We start from the raw sequence: 16,028 nt of genomic DNA on the forward strand, positions 1-16,028 counted from the left end.
GTAAAATTCATTAAATCAGTGCTGAGAGTTAAGGAAGATGATCTGGACAGAAATATGCAAGAACATTTACTTCGGCAAAAGGGGCTAAAACATTTTTTAAGTCTGGAACATCCAGATAACATTCAGAAGTGGCTCAGACAGACCGCTTCCTCATTCACCGGTGTATAAGAAGGAGGAGGACAGACAGCACAATCAGACTTGCAAGATTCTGTTACTGTAGCCAATCTCATTAAAAGTAGTTTTAGGCTTTCTGTGGATTGGTTTCTTGGTCTGGTCTGCCTGGCACATTGGGAGAATACCTTGCAAATGTGTGGTATGGATTACAGCACAATCCTTTACACGTTCATTTGGATGACAGCTTGGCTGTGTTCAGTGGGGCTTATCTCGGCGTTGCAGATGCCTGTCCTCCAATGCTTTGGTGCAAGTTTCAGAGCCCCTTCAAAAACTGTCACCAAACTGTAATTCTTAATGTTGATAGAAGAGGAGCATTGTTAAATCCATAGGGAGTGTTCATGTTATTTAGTTTAATTTTAATGAAATCAATTTGAGATTCCTTCTTATTTGTACCTGCTTCTGTCCCTACCTACTTTTTGGAGAACTTCCCTCCTCCTAGCACTCATGCCATTTAAAAATCAAGCTTCCCTCTGGGAAATACCGAGTTGTTTTTTTTTTTTCATATTACATTACAAAATGTTCACAGAGTAAACTTACTGACCCAAAAAGGAGGTTTCAATTTGTTCCACTCTGGCGTATTCCTTATACTATGCATTATCTTTTAATGATTCTATTTCCTAAGTTATTGCTCTGTCTTACTTCCTGCATTTATAATTCTCTCTTACTTTTGCTGTTATTCTATTTCTTATCCTATAATTTCTATTCTGTTCAGTTTTAGCCCTACATTAGCTCTGCCTTTGTGCTGTGTAGCCCATCCCAGCCAGTCATGGCCCAGCTCTCCCCTCTTCCAATATCTCTTTTGGATACTGAAGATGAGCTCTTGCAAGTTTGATAGGTCAATCCAAAGGTCACCCCTTCTTCCAATCAGCACAGCAGCTCACTTGCTCAACAGTAGATGTACTGACAAGTCATAGAGAGGCTATTTCAAGCTTCTGTGACCTAAGCACTTCCAGATGTGTGGACATCAACTCCCGGAACTCCCCAGCCAAGTTGGCCATTGCTGAGAATCCTGGGAGCTGAAACCCACACAGGCTGAGATATGCTAAAGCTGGATTCAAACTTCAGGTTAATCTACAATGTCATTTGTTTGTGACTTAGCGTGTTATGTAGACCCTGTTCGACATGTTGTATAGACCCAGTGTATTGTGGTTTCATTCAGTAAATCATAATTAAAAGATAGCTTAATATGATGTGATTCAGATTGATGCTTCAGAGTACAAGAGAAACCTTGTATACATACATACATACATACATATATATACACACACACACACACATATATATACACATACATATGGACCTGTGTTTTGAACTTAATTACTGGCATAATTTGCTTAATTGTTTTATTTTAAATGAATGAATTTCCCGTTTTCACAGAGTCTGTTTTTCCGACTAATGCTTTAGTTACTGTATATATATATTTCTTTTTATGCTTACATATGAGTGTATTGTTACATTATTATTTTAGGCAGACTAGTCAGATGTAGGCATCCGTTCTTAAGCACAAAGACAGCAAAATGATGAAACGTGTGTCATGACATCACAACAGAGGGCCATATCTATTTGAAGTGTTTTATATATCCATATATCTGTGTTATGTTCTTAAATAAATTAATACTTTATCACAAATATAAGCAACCTAATGAATGCTTAATAACGTATGACACTATATGTTGTCTATACATAAATGCATTATTTTTTATTTATATATCCCAATTTGTTAGTCTAATTTCTGCAGACAAGTTATTCATCAGCTTTGGACTCTTGGCCACTTCCTGATATTTTTCAAGGATGGATCCATGTAGAACTTTTATAGACCTGAATGAGGCATATATTGATTTAACATTTTGCCTATCATTAGAAGGTCTTGAAAGACTTAAAGGTGCACCGTTAGAATAATGAAAGGAAGGGCTAAATGAAAACAAAACTGTACATTCACATGACTTAATATGTTTATTTTGCTTGAAGTCCCAAATGAACTGTTCTGTTTGGAAAGAAGCTTTTTCACTGATTTTTTTTTTTTTAAAAAGACCGATGAAGAAGTTCAGTATTTGCAGTGAAGATGGAAACATTGCCAAGTTTCCAGTTAGGATTGCAGATGTGGTTACTTGAAAGGAACACCAAAGGAGAAGTTGCTGAGTCAAGATAAGTCTTGTATAGACCCCTAGCTGCAGCAAAGAAATACAAAAATGTTTGCTTTTTGCTCCCATCTAGTCGTCATTCTGATTCTTGCAACCCAGATCTGGTAGCTTTACTTAAATTGATTTTGGGGGTTGAGTGGGATGACAGTACATAATGTAACTGCTAGACCTGTTAAAACTGAAGATTTATCTTATACATACTGGCCTTCTCTTTCATACTCTATCTCAGGGTTCCTCAACCTTGGCAACTTGAAGACGTGTGGACTTCAACTCCCAGAATTCCCCAGCCAGCCATGCTGGCTGGGGAATTCTTGGAGTTATAGTCCACACGTCTTCAAGTTGCCAAGGTTGAGGAATGCTGCTCTGTCTCCTTTGTCAGCCATAGCAACTTGTATAATGCAGAAAGCAGGATGGCCTGCTTATAAGAACTGGATTCTTAGACTGGCTCTTCTCTTCCTAACTGTTGCTTGGTTACTGCATCTTATTCTGTCTTAGTCAGTGTAGATGGTTTGAAGGAGGAGCAGCAGATGACATTGATTGTCCATTAGTGACAAGAAATTGTCCATTAGTGGACAAGAAAGCAGATGGTAATTGGTGATGAGCAGGGAAACAGGGACTGGTGACATTGTTGGTGAGAAGGATAACTCATGGAAGGAGAAGGGCCCAATCAGGAGATCTTGGTGTTGGTACTGCTAAAGAGAGGACCTTTTACTGCTGTTTGGAGCTCAGTGGTTGAGAACTGAGAATTTCTGCCTTACATTCTATACTACCTGTACATATGACCAGCTGTAAATGAACCATTAGCAAAGATGGAATTTGCACACAGTGGGTGAATGTGGACTCATAACTCTTTCTTCTCAGTTCCTGCAAGAAGAATTGCCCCTGTTTACAGCTGGTTTAAACTAGAGCCAATGATCCTCCTCTGTAGTCTTAGAAGAACTTTTCCAAACATCTCTGAACAGATTTTGATAGAAAACAGATTTATTTGTTTACCTTTAAGACAGACTAAGAACCTCATTCTTTTAGATACTGTAGAAGAATGCTTGACATGTGGTAAGTTCAGGGTGCCAGTTTAAACAACTTATGCTCAAGTCAGACTTGTGTTAGTTTGTTTCATTTTTTAGATGAAAGAGAGGGGGAGGGAATTCATAATGCTCTTTCGTCTTCCTTGGGTTGCTTGCTTGTGGTCCGGCAGATGCTATTACACACAAACAAAGCATTACATTTTATATATACAAGGGTCAGAATGTACAGTTTGCTCTCAGAATGAGCTGTTCCATATCCTAAATGATGTCTGTAAGAGGAATCAGTCCAACTTGTATCTCCAAGGTTATGAGGGTGGGTCATATCCACAGATAACTTCAGGCTGTCTCTTTTATAAACCTTTGTCCTTTCTAAGCACAATGTAAACATCATAGCTTCTCTATAGTACAGATGGATTGCCTTCAGCTTCTTCATGCAGCAACTAATTCTTAATCTTTGTAACCCTGCAAGCCATAACTGGAGTTTGTTTCTTCTTTATGAAAAGCCGTATATGCTAATGTTATGGCTGCTGTGTGGGGACAGGACATTTCCCCCTGTGTCTTCCAATGCAGATTACTAGGGGATAAAGAGGACATATAGGATGAAGATTACAAATCAACCTTCTCTAACCTTCAAAATGTTGACTGGGGATCTGCAAGTGGTAGTTTATCACACCTGGTGCTAGGTCAGGCAAGGCTTATACAGAAGGAGTTATGATATGGGGAAGGTAATGTGTGATTTGTGTCAAGCTAGGTCTCCTTAAGCTAATGTATTCTCCTTATGGAAATGTTAAGAAACAAAATATAGTTCAGCTGCTTCTATTATCTAGAAAAAATGCAAATAGTGAACAGGAGGAAAAAAATGATCTGTTCCTTTGGTTTCCTGGCAAGCAGCCTGACAGAAAAAAAATGTGGATTAGCCATTAGTTTTGTTCTCTTCAGATTGGCTGGCCACTGTGAAAGATAATTTTCTCTTGTGTTATCCTAATGGGAAATTAAAATAATCTTCTGATGCCTTTCTCCAGACATCCCTCCTTTCAAAAATGAAAAGATTGATGTGACACATAATGTTAAGCCTTAAGTGCTCCTGCAAGCCTTCCCTTCCCTTCCCTTCCCTTCCCTTCCCTTCCCTTCCCTTCCCTTCCCTTCCCTTCCCTTCCCTTCCCTTCCCTTCCCTTCCCTTCTTTGGAACCTTTCCATGATCCTGAGCATGTTAATTAATCATTACAATGGGTAGGGGATATTTTAAGTACATCCTATAATCCCCTTAGTTTTCAGGTGGGGGTAGAGAATTTATGTACATGTTCAGGCCTGCTGATATCTCTGTTCTGCTATCCTAACTCCCACACTCTAAGAATGGATCCCAAAATACAATACGGAACCTTCTGCAACCTGATGCCTTCCAAATGTGCTAGAGCAGGGTTCCTCAACCTCAGCAACTTTAAGATGGGTGGACTTCAACTCCTGCTGGCTGGGGAATTCTGGGAGTTGAAGTCCACCCATCTTAAAGTTGCTGAGGTTGAGGAACCCTGTGCTAGAGTACAACTTCCATAATTCTAAGTCACAAGACCCAGCAGACATGTTGGCTATTAATTATGGGAGTTCTTGATCAGACCATCTAAACCGTACCAGGTTGGGCAACATTTACTGAAACACTTTTGATTAGCATCTTTCTCTTTCTCTCCTGCTCTCTGTCTCTCTCTCTCTCCCTACTATATGTACCACATCAGGTGCCAAACCGAATTGATCTTGGCTGATCTCAGAAAGTTAAGCAGGGACAGATATATTTGGACTTGGATGGGAGACATCAGAAAATGCTAGGGCTGTAGACCAAACTGGAAAGTAAATAAATAAATAGAGAAGAACTCAATGGCAAACCTCTCCTTATTGTTTGCTAAAAAAAATAAATAAATCCTGCTATGTTGTATCCATGTAGTTTCTAGGACCTGAGTTTTACCTGGAGGTGTTTTTCTACACACACACACACACACACACACACACACTTCTTTTGTGTTATGAAGTAGGTTTTGGGTGTATTGTTATTATTAACTTTATTACTTATTACAAAGCTATCTTATTACCTTAAGGTTCAGAGTCAAGCACATGTTTAAATAATTAGTCAGTTGTTAATATGCTGCACCAGCTTGGATGTCTCCATTCATCTGGGCAAACAGTACCTGTGTGTTAAAAGTGCAGTGGTACAGACCTATGCTGATCACGTAAGATTCAGAAAAGCTGAATTCTCCCACAGAAGTCTTAATCTGAATTCCAGTGTAAAGTCACATTTAGCAAACAGCACTGGGACAAGATGAAGTCAGCAGTTGATCAAATGGTGACCAAACTAACACAAAAAATGAAATAAAGGCAAATGTTCAAACTGGAAAAGCTATGAACACATTCACACCACAGGAAACCATAATGTTAGACCCAGACAACATAAGGATCAACCAAGACAAAAGGTAACTAAACTCAGCAGAACATAGTCTACTTTCAAAATGACTCAACTTTGCATAGCCCCAAACAATGCTCAGCTCTGAAGATCATCATCAACAATAAATGGATTTCATACTTCCAATCCTACTTGTTGAACAAAGATAAGACTTAAAATGTGAAATATGAAAAACTATTGGCACCCCCCTCCACCCAAAAAGAGACCAGCCAAAATCTGTGCATTAATGACACGAGAAGATGGAAATGTTACCATACTACCAGCAAACAAAGGCAGAGCAGCAGTAGTGAGAATATGATGCCAAAATGGACAATCTAGCAAAAGATCCATCAAAACTCAAGCTATTGCCAAAAAGAAATTCAGGCAATAAGACAGAGAAAGAAGTTAAATTGCTCATGAAGAAAGTTGGTCTTGAAAATTCAATTAAAAATATTTTATGTATTATTTTATTATTTCAATTTCAAGACTGTGCGACTCCATAGTGACTCTGGAAGATTAAAAAATAAAATAAAATATGGTATATCAAGAAAAAAGAAGACAACTGACTGGAGAAATCAACCAAAGGGGCTCACCTACCTCCTAACCCAAAGCTTGGGAGAACGACCAGGTTTTAGCAGTTTGCAGAAAGTCAAAAGTTGACAGCAGTGTGAATTTCTGGGGGAATATTCTGCAGAGCAGGATCCATCACTGAGAAGGCACACTTCCCAGGTCCCATAAAATGACACTGCTTACCTGATAGGACCTGGAGCATGCCCACTCTAGCTGATCTCATCAGATGGGGGGAAACATGGAGCCAGGTGGTCCCTCAAGTAACCAGGCTTGATTGTAGGGCTTTATAGATGATAATCAGCGCCTTGAATTGTACCTGGAAGCCAACTGACAACCAGTGCAGCTTGTGAAGCAGTGGGGACATGTGCTAAAAATCAAGGACAACTGTAAGCCACCACAATTCTACGGTCTGACAAACATCCACAACCATAAGTTCTTCTATGGCAATGGATTAAAAGTCCATCCACTGGTGAAATAGCTGGACCAAATAGTAAACCCACTTCAAGATAATATATAATCAAGGATTAAAAGCAGCAAACAATTTGCAGAAAGCATAGAAATGGCCAACCTAACCAACAGTATGAAAATAATCAGCACTGATATTCTTAACTTCTGCATGAGTACACTGGCAAATAAATCACTGAAATGCATACCGATTTGCCTGCAAAAGGACAATAGTCAAAGGCTGAGCAGAAGTAAGTTCAAAGCAAATCATCAAACTAACAACATACTGTGTAAATTCTACAGTTTTTCAGTACAGCAATGAATACTACAAACAGACGGACAGATGAACAATCTAGAAAGAAATGTTTTACTAACAACCATAAAGAAGTCAAGCATGTGGCTACGATATGTTGTTGACACATTTGTGCCTCGGGATAACAATGAACAAGATCTAGAAGAGTTCCTGCAGCACTTGAATCAACAAAATCCAGCAATAAACTTCACAGTAAGCAAAGAACAAAACAATGCCTTTCCTTTCCTGCATGTCCTCCTCAAAAAAGAGTAACAGCAGCAGCAGCTAATCTCTAGTGTGGTGTTTCTCAACTTTGGCCATTTAAAGATGTGTGGACTTCAATTCCCCAGAATGCTGGCTGGGGAATTCTGAGAGTTGAAGTCCACACATCTTAAAGTGGCCAAGGTTGAGAAACACTGCTCTAGTGTCTATGAAAAGCCAATTCACACCACCCAATACCTCAACTGCCACTCAAATCACCCAAAAAGAGCTATGATTGTAATATTAGGAGGCATGAAGCTAAGATAGCTACAATATGGGCCAGGATGGAAGATAAGGTATAGGAAAATAAAATGTAGAAGAAGGCTTCAGGGAAAATAACTACCCCTCAAGGACAATTTAGTTTGGGAATGAAAATACAAGAATCATGGGGTAAATATGTAGAAGTTCCAGAGAATTTGCCAGAAATCAATATCTGCCTAGTAGAAATGAGTCAAAATACAAGATGAAAATGCCTGAATGAAGTAGTGCCCAAAAGACTGAAGGAACTGCAACAAGATACCATCTATGAAATCCCCATCTCACTCTGTAAAAGATAGCCTACACAGGAGAAACAGAGTTGGTGTGGATGACCAGGTTAGCAAAACATCAGAATGCATTACAAAACCAAAGGACCAAAAAAAATTGGAGTTGCTGAACATTGCATAAAGTGCTGCTTTAGACCACACTGGGAAAACATGAAAAATCATAGTCTTTGAAGCCAATAAATACAAAGGGAAGATTTGAGAAGCAATTGAAATGGAAAGAGTTGGCCCTGAAAGCTTTGGAGAAAAAGCGTTGAACTTGGAAAGGCATGGAATGCAGAATTCCTTAGATGATTCAAGAACCAATCACAGGACATCTCAACAAAGGAGCAGTCATGTGTCCTGTCTATAGTCAACTGACATTTTTTATACTTGTCTGATGATGACAATTGGTTTATTGTCAAAATGTTGCACTTTTGAACACTATATTTGCATTGTGCATTAGAAAAATCTTTTAAATGTGACTACAAATTGCCAAAGAAGCAGATTAAAAAAAGACTATACAGGCCCTAGCTGGCAGGAAAAAGTCCCCATGACCTCTGAGCCCTTCTGTCTTGGCTGGGCATGTTTTGGCAATGAAGCTTATCGGGCATTCACTCCAGTGGCCTTGTATGTCTTTCAGCACTCATGTCTTTCCAGTGCAGTTGTACATCTTTTAGCAGAACAAGGTCCATTTGGACGTCTTCTTGACTGGACCAACCTTTATACCATAGCTGTAGACTTGTGACTATCTCACAACTCCTATGGTCCCAAAAGGAGTAGGCAAGGGGTATTTGTTGTTGAACTCCACAAGTAGTGCTGAGTTTATTCTGGTCTTCTGAATGAGAAGTGTAGCAGAAGGATAGGGGACTTTGGGTCAGTAATCAGGAATTAATGTTCTTGCCTTAATAATAGTTGTGACCTCAGACAAAATACGGTTCAAAATTTCATGGATGAGCTGAGTGAGACCTGTTCCTCATAACACAGAGTCCAGGATGCAATGGGCATCCCCAACCATGAGCTCCCAGGTTCCAGGCATGTCAGAGGAGAGAGGTGGATTAAATGTACAAGTGAGCCTTTATCCCATTGAACTTAGTGCTGGTATCATTTGGATTAGTGGTGCTGATGTGCAGTTCTCTGCAAGCTTTGATGAAGTTGTTTCCACATTCAGAGTACAACTGCTTGACTGGTCCTTTAATGGAGAAGAATCTTCTAAGGTCATTAATTAAACGTGAAATGGCTATTGACTCACAGTATGAACATTATAGTTCACTATTTTCTGTTTGCATATCTCTTTCTGATACAGTGTGAGGTGACTGTCCACAGACCAAAAACATTAAGTCCTACATAGGTGAAGGGTGATTCTATACTGAACTGATTTGCTGGCAGATCTGCTCTCTTTTGTTCTGCTTCTCAGTTTGTGGATTACTGAGGTGATGCATTGCTTTGCATCAATAATTCACAGTCCTGCAGCTCTACTTGCATGTTCCATGAAATGTCAGCCTTGGTGTCTCATCTTTTCTTGAAAGTTACATAAGAGTAAAGCAGTAATGTGACAAACGGGTTTTGCTCAGTCTTGTTGAATTAGGCATGATTAAAGTATCTATCATGTCTGATCAGTGCTTTGTCAGTGGAGGAATCTAACTTCCTTAAGGAAGTGGCTTTGGGAATATTTTCCTTCTTATTGGAAGGAGTTTCTCTGCGTAAACTGCATCCACTTTCCACTGCATGCTGGAGAGGATGATTCACGCTGCTTGGGAGAGATCGCTGGATATGTATGCTGTAGTGCAGAGGGCAATGGCAGCAAACATTGGGGGAACCTTGGGTTTCAGCTGAAAGTATCACGCAACTTTGATAAGATGAGATGTAGCTCAAAAAAGAGTTGCCTACCTCAAGGAATGTTCAAAGCAGTGTGCAAGAAGTTGATCTTAGATGACATTCATTTTAAGATGGATCGCTGCATCATGTTCTGGACCCACCAGCTTAAAGGTTCTGAGGTGATGGTATATTGTTACAATTCAGGAAGAATTCTGGCCCTGTCAACCATGTTTGCTGGAGTCTGCATAGTTCTGTTCAATCAGAGCATAATGCCACTCTTCTGGTTGCCTTAATGCATTCAGCCCTGTTGCTTACATATACATAGAAATTTCTGGATTGGTTGCAGAAGTAGCATACTCCTGTTCTTTTCTCAGTGTAAAACTTGACTGTGGGTATTAGCTCTGCTATTTCTTCTGGCTTGCACTATTCCATACAGTTCAAGTCTTGGAATACTGTGTTCAGGTTCAAGAGCCAACTTCACCTTACCAAGGATGAACTCTACAAGGTGCATTCCATCTGTGTCAGTAACATTCAGATAAGCTACTATTGCTACGGCCTTATTAAAGCATATGAAATGACACAGACTTCTTTGTACTGTGCTGTGGTGAGTGAAACAGAGGGACATTTATGTATATGGTATCTGGAGCTATTCAAGAGCTTGTAAAGAATGTTTGTACATTTCCTATTCACTTTTCTTATCAGTGGGCAGTAAGGCATCTCAGTCTTCAATCTCTGAAGACAATTCTCATAGCAGAGAGGTTGTGTACTGTTTTCCATGTCCTGTTTTTTAAGAGCTGAGCCTCAGCTTAGTCCAAGGCTACGCTGAATGGGTAACATGTCATCCCCTAGATCCAAGTCTTTCCCAGCCTTTGCATGGTCTTCAGGGGTGATCATCTTCCTTACTTTGGCATTGTTGGATGTTGTATTATGAAGCCTCACATTGGCAACAGCTTGTTATTTTGAGTTGATAGCTCCTTCTTCAGTAGTCAAAGACTTGAGTCCATCAAGTATATAAAAGTATCTTTCTATATATTGTCTGGCATTTTTGTCATGCTCATTTTCTCCTTCTCCTAGTGTTCTTCTGAGTCCGTAAATAGCCACCATGGGTGGTAGATTTATCAAAGATGTGTACCCTTATTCTGTATTCAACTAACTGATTGCTGATGTAATTGTCTTGGTACTGGAGGAATCTTAGTTTTTTGTTGTTTTATTTGGACAATGAAACAATAAAACAGCTGGATATCAGCTGTTATAGCATCAGGATCTTTTTTGGAATAGATTAGCATTCCAAGGCGGCTGTTGTTCAGATCCAACCCAGTGAGAAGAACATCATTCAGAGAACTTGCTGGAATTGAGCACTTCAGTCAAATACAGTCTAATGTGACTTGTTTGTAAAGGTGGGAATACTGACATTCTTCATCTTCCTTTTTTGTTGGAGATGATTCCTCATGTTCATCTCAAATGTTTTTTATGAAGGTCACGAAGTTATTCTTCATCTCTGGCTTCTTTTCCAACTTATAATATAGTGAAACAAGTGAAGAACCTTTTCTCTGTTGTCAGAAGGTTGGCATCTAGGTAAGTCACCCAGCTGTTGGGAACGTGTTTGAAGAATTTCTTATCCATTATCTTTGTCTTCTGTTGAAGGGGCATTCTTGGTTGTCTGGGAACACAGCTTTTCTAAGGACATTTTAAAGCCTCATTGGCATGGAGTGATCCAGGACAGTCTGAGTATTACCAGTATGTTATTTGTGCCTAGTAGGCCTTTTTTTGACAAAAAAGTTGTTAGGACATGACTTGAGTAAGGATACAGATCCATTTTCCAATACGCTTGTATTATAGGAGTTAATGCAGCTCTGTCAATGCAGACTTTTTTCAGTGTTACACATCCAAGGTGAAGCATTTGGGCATAGGGAGCACTGTGGGCATCATTGTACTGCTAATGAAACATATACCGTCCCTACATCTCAGCTTAGCAGAAGCAGCATCTGAGCACCTTGGTCTAGGGGTGGAATATAACTGGCAGTGGACTTCAGTAGGGGATAATTTCTAATGTAGATATTTCATTCCGTTTGTCCCGAATCTGGTTATACTGTATGCATGTAGAAAGAGATAACTTGAAGCTGTCATCCACAGATTCTAACACAGAACTATTTGCTCTGCTCCCTGAGCCTTCCATCACCCCAAAACAGGTTTGAATGTGTATGGAGAGCCATCCCCATGTTGGTTAAACAAATTTTAAAGCAAACATTAAACATTAGTTTCTGCCAACTAGTAAGGTTGAGCAGAGTGGGTGCATTCCAAGTCCTTTTGGTTAAACAGTGTCACCTATCAGGAACTAGAAAGCATGGCTTCTCGGTCATAGCATCTGCCCCCTGGAATGACATCCCCCCAAGAGTTCCATACGGCTCCCACCCTCCCACTTTTCCATTCCAAAAAGGTTCTGAAGACCGGGCTCTTTTCCCAGGCCTAAGGGTGGGGTGAGTGTTGAACTGCTGTTACTTGTTTTCTGTTATATTGTATGTTTTTTCTGGACACACATTTTTTCCCCCTCTGTTAGGGCTTTCTTGCTTTTTAAATTGTAAATGCCTAGAATCATCTGGAATTAGGCTGCCTGTAAATTTATTTAATCAATAAATACAATTTAAAAAAAAATCTAACCTAGCTAGTGAACTGTTGCTCTGATGTTCCATGACAGCATATACCTTCACTGACCTTTGAGATGCAGTATAACTTGGACTAAGTATCAGCCCTTCGAGGTAGGTCACATCAGGAAATGGAGTCCATGAATCTGACTCATATAGGCTACAGTAACAGAATCTTGAAAGCCTGGTTGAGTTTTCCCCTCCCTTTTTCATACGCTCTAGTAAATTAGAGAGGAGTCAACCTGAGCTTCTTTCTCATGTTTTCACTGTTTTCTGGGCTTTTGTATGCTTTTGTTTATGGAAGCATCATTATACCTGTCTAGTTTCCCCAAGGCCATCTCCATGGCTCTCTACAATAACTTCTTGCATTGTGGCCTTCTCTACAGGCCTCAGTGCATCTGGATGTAAGTTTGTCGTGTGCTATCTAGATGTTCCCTGCCATGCTTTGGAATAGAGCAGAAACATTCAGAGAGCTGGAGGTAGTAGAATCTGGGCGTAAGCAGTGACATGTTTCCTACCATCATTGTCTGTGCATTTTATAGCTACTTACAGGTAGCAGACAGGTGGTTAATATAAGAGAAACTTCATACTCTTTGAACAGGGCTTGGCATACTTTAAGAGGTTTCTTTGTAAACCTACAATACTTCTTTATATGGTGAGGCTCCTTGTGCAAAGGGCACTGTTGGGTGGATCTTCCACTTTCCTGCTTATGGTAGTAGGATGGTATGAGTATATAGGAACTGTGGAAATCATATTTATCCTGTGTGTGCAGATATGGGAGTTCTTGTATTGCTACACCTTCTGGATATCTTTCACTCTTAGGGATCTCCCTAATGATCATCCTTGAAGTGCTGAATGCAAAATTTGAATCATTTCTCATCTTGGCCAACAAAGTTTCATGAGAATGAGGAAGGAAGAAAGATCACATTTTTTTCTTTTGTATTAGGAGCGCTGTGAGTTCAGTCTGTGAGCAGTGTCTAAGTATCCACAAGGTGATAGATGGGGATCTAGCTTGGCAGATTCAAGTTCCCACAATGGATCATCAAGTTCCCTCAGTTTGTGATTATCTGGAGATTTCTTCTTGAAAAGTGCATCTTCAATCACTTTTGGGATGCCATAACTCTTTGAAGCTGTAATAGTGCTCAGTTAAGATTTAGTAGTATTTATAGTTAGACCTTAACTGATTTGTAGCTTCCTGCCGCAGATTATTAACATTTCTGCAACTTGCAATGTTAAACATGTCATGTTAATTCTTATCCCACACACAATCTGATTTCTGATGAAATACATCTTTGTCAGTTTCTTTTTCACCCAGGCCTTTTCTGTTAATATGATTGTCCTTTTAGGTCTAGCGCCTTGCTCTGGTTATTTAAGTTGGATTTATGACTTCAGCCCATACAGTCTTAGCAGACTGGATAATTTCACTTGGAGGTCTGATTTCTGAGATGATGCAGTATCATCAACGTTAATATTTTCTATTTCAGAGGTATTAGTTTGCAGCAAGGAAATAATGATGACTTGGATGGTTCTGGATGCTCTTTGGCAGGGAATTGGTGCTAGGATGACAAATGGCTGCAGCCTTACTGAAGTAGGTATGAAGCTGATGGCTGTTAGTAAGCTGGAGTACACCTGAAGCCTTGATGGCTGTGTCTCTGAACCAGGCTGTTCCTGAAGATATATTTGAAGAGGTGGAGCTGGGAGCCTAAATGAGAGATAGAGTCTATTGAATAGCTGCTTGTTTCTTGTTCTGTTGGACATCTCTACCCATCCAGGCAGACAGCTAAACCAAAGAAAATCCACAAGGACTGAAGCTTTGTCTGCAAGAAACTTACTTTTAGATAAACAAAGAATGATCTGGCTGAAGCCCAGTTCTACACCAGACTCCATGCTTCAGCAGGCGCCACAGGTGGGCCCTAGCTGGCAGGAAAGAAAACAGAAAATAGCCCCAAGACCTCTGACTCCTCCTGGAGTCAACCTATCATGGGTCACAGTATAACTAAGAATTAGGGACTGTGGAAACAATACAGCGAAAGCACTAAAGACTGAACATTTTTGTTCCTTTGCCAAAATGCCAGACAGCAGCATGAGTTTCTCAAGGGAAAAAAAGGAAAGGGGAACAATTCAGCCTTTAAAGTGATTAATTGCTACATTTTATATATGATGACACTGAGAAGCTCTACCAAAACCAACCAACCCAATTCTAAAAAATATTTCATGGCAAAATATAATGTCAAGCTGGAATTGACAGAGATCCTAAACAATCTTGATAGTCAAGACCACATATTTCTTATGGCCAATTAGATAAGAAAGAACCTTGTTTGATATAGTATGGTAACTGATGAATGAAAGCTGTCTCAAAGGATATGGTCCCATCTCCAGCTGATCATTTGGATTTTATCGGGGACAAGGTCAGGGAAGGATTTAACAAAATAGAAAGAAACGTATGATTGAGATGTCATGATTTGTAAGCCATGTAGGAAACTTTGGAATGATAGTGTTTTTTTAAAATAAAATGAAACAATATTAACAGGTCTTGTCTTACAATTTTGGGGTGCAATGCTAAGCAGCAGGTGTCCCTAAACTACTGAGAGGCTTAGCTATGACAGAATAATGAATGGTTCTTGCTCCTCTAATTACATTCAATCTTAGTTTTAAGTGTATTTTAGCACAAGGTTTGTCACTGAATCTTCATTAATGACCAGGTAAACACATCACTTTCAGCAAGCCATGAGTTTTGTTTTAAAAAATGACCTTTCTTTAATTAGATTAGAAAAAGAAAAGCAAAAATGAAAAACAATGAAAAATTATTAATGGACTCTAAACAAGCCATGATATGCTTAACCGTATTTTTGAGTGACAGCAATTGACTGGGTTTATGCTTTGAGCTAAGCCATAAACTATAATATAAAAAACACTGTGGTTGGTTTCACACAACATCCTAATAGGGCCACCATAAGGAGCTGCAGAAATTCAGATGAGCACTAGGGGTCAGCAGAAAGTTAAGAGTTTTGTGTCTCTCTTCTGCCATCTAGTGACCACCCAGACTGTTGCAGCCCAGATATGGTAGTTTTAATTCTAAAGTAAACCAAACTTGAATATTTATGAATAGCATGATATATTAATATGTGTGTACTGGGCTGAAGACCATTATAACAAGTATTACTATTATATTACAATCTATTCCTTGGCAATTCAAACTGGTGTAGGGGAAACTCTCTGCTCCATTTTATCCCCATGACAAAAAGCTGATGAGGTAGGTCAAGCTGAGAGAGTGTAACTAGCCAAAAAATAACCTAATGGTGATTGGGAAGGGTTGCACTGCAGTTATATACTCTATGTGTTCTTCAGGAACTTTGTAGGGACCTCTGGCTCCTATATTGCCAGGCCTGATGTGATGGAAGGCATGAGCGGGGAGGATTCTGGCATGGAGCTTCAAGGTTACAGGGAGGGGGGAGAGACATTCCAAGGAAAGCATCTCCTCAGCCCCCAGATGGACTGTGTGAAAGTCAAGAGAAAGAGATTGGCCCCTCCCTAAGGGCACAATGGTTATAGTTGGGCGATTAGGGTTAGTCTGGTGAGATTCTGTCTATTAGGTGCAAGCTAATAAAGAAGCTGAGCTGATTTCTGGACTGTCTCGCGGTGATTCTTGGGCTGAACCTGACACCCATTTCCATATGCCTGTTTAGTGGCACTGATGCCTTGTAGCATTTCCATA

The 16,028-nt window shown here is 39.7% G+C and overlaps 1 protein-coding gene across 7 annotated transcripts in view; it reads left to right on the plus strand.

The window, feature by feature from the left end:
* Window positions 1-16,028, plus strand: part of CALD1 (caldesmon 1) — a 191,581-nt gene that overhangs the window by 73,556 nt on the left and 101,997 nt on the right. The gene's annotated exons all lie outside the window — the stretch shown is intronic.

Source organism: Python bivittatus, unplaced genomic scaffold (assembly GCF_059951505.1).
Source record: "Python bivittatus isolate LINGU-HERP-01145 unplaced genomic scaffold, Pbiv_v1 ctg000330_np1212, whole genome shotgun sequence".
Classification (NCBI taxonomy): Eukaryota; Metazoa; Chordata; class Lepidosauria; order Squamata; family Pythonidae; genus Python; species Python bivittatus.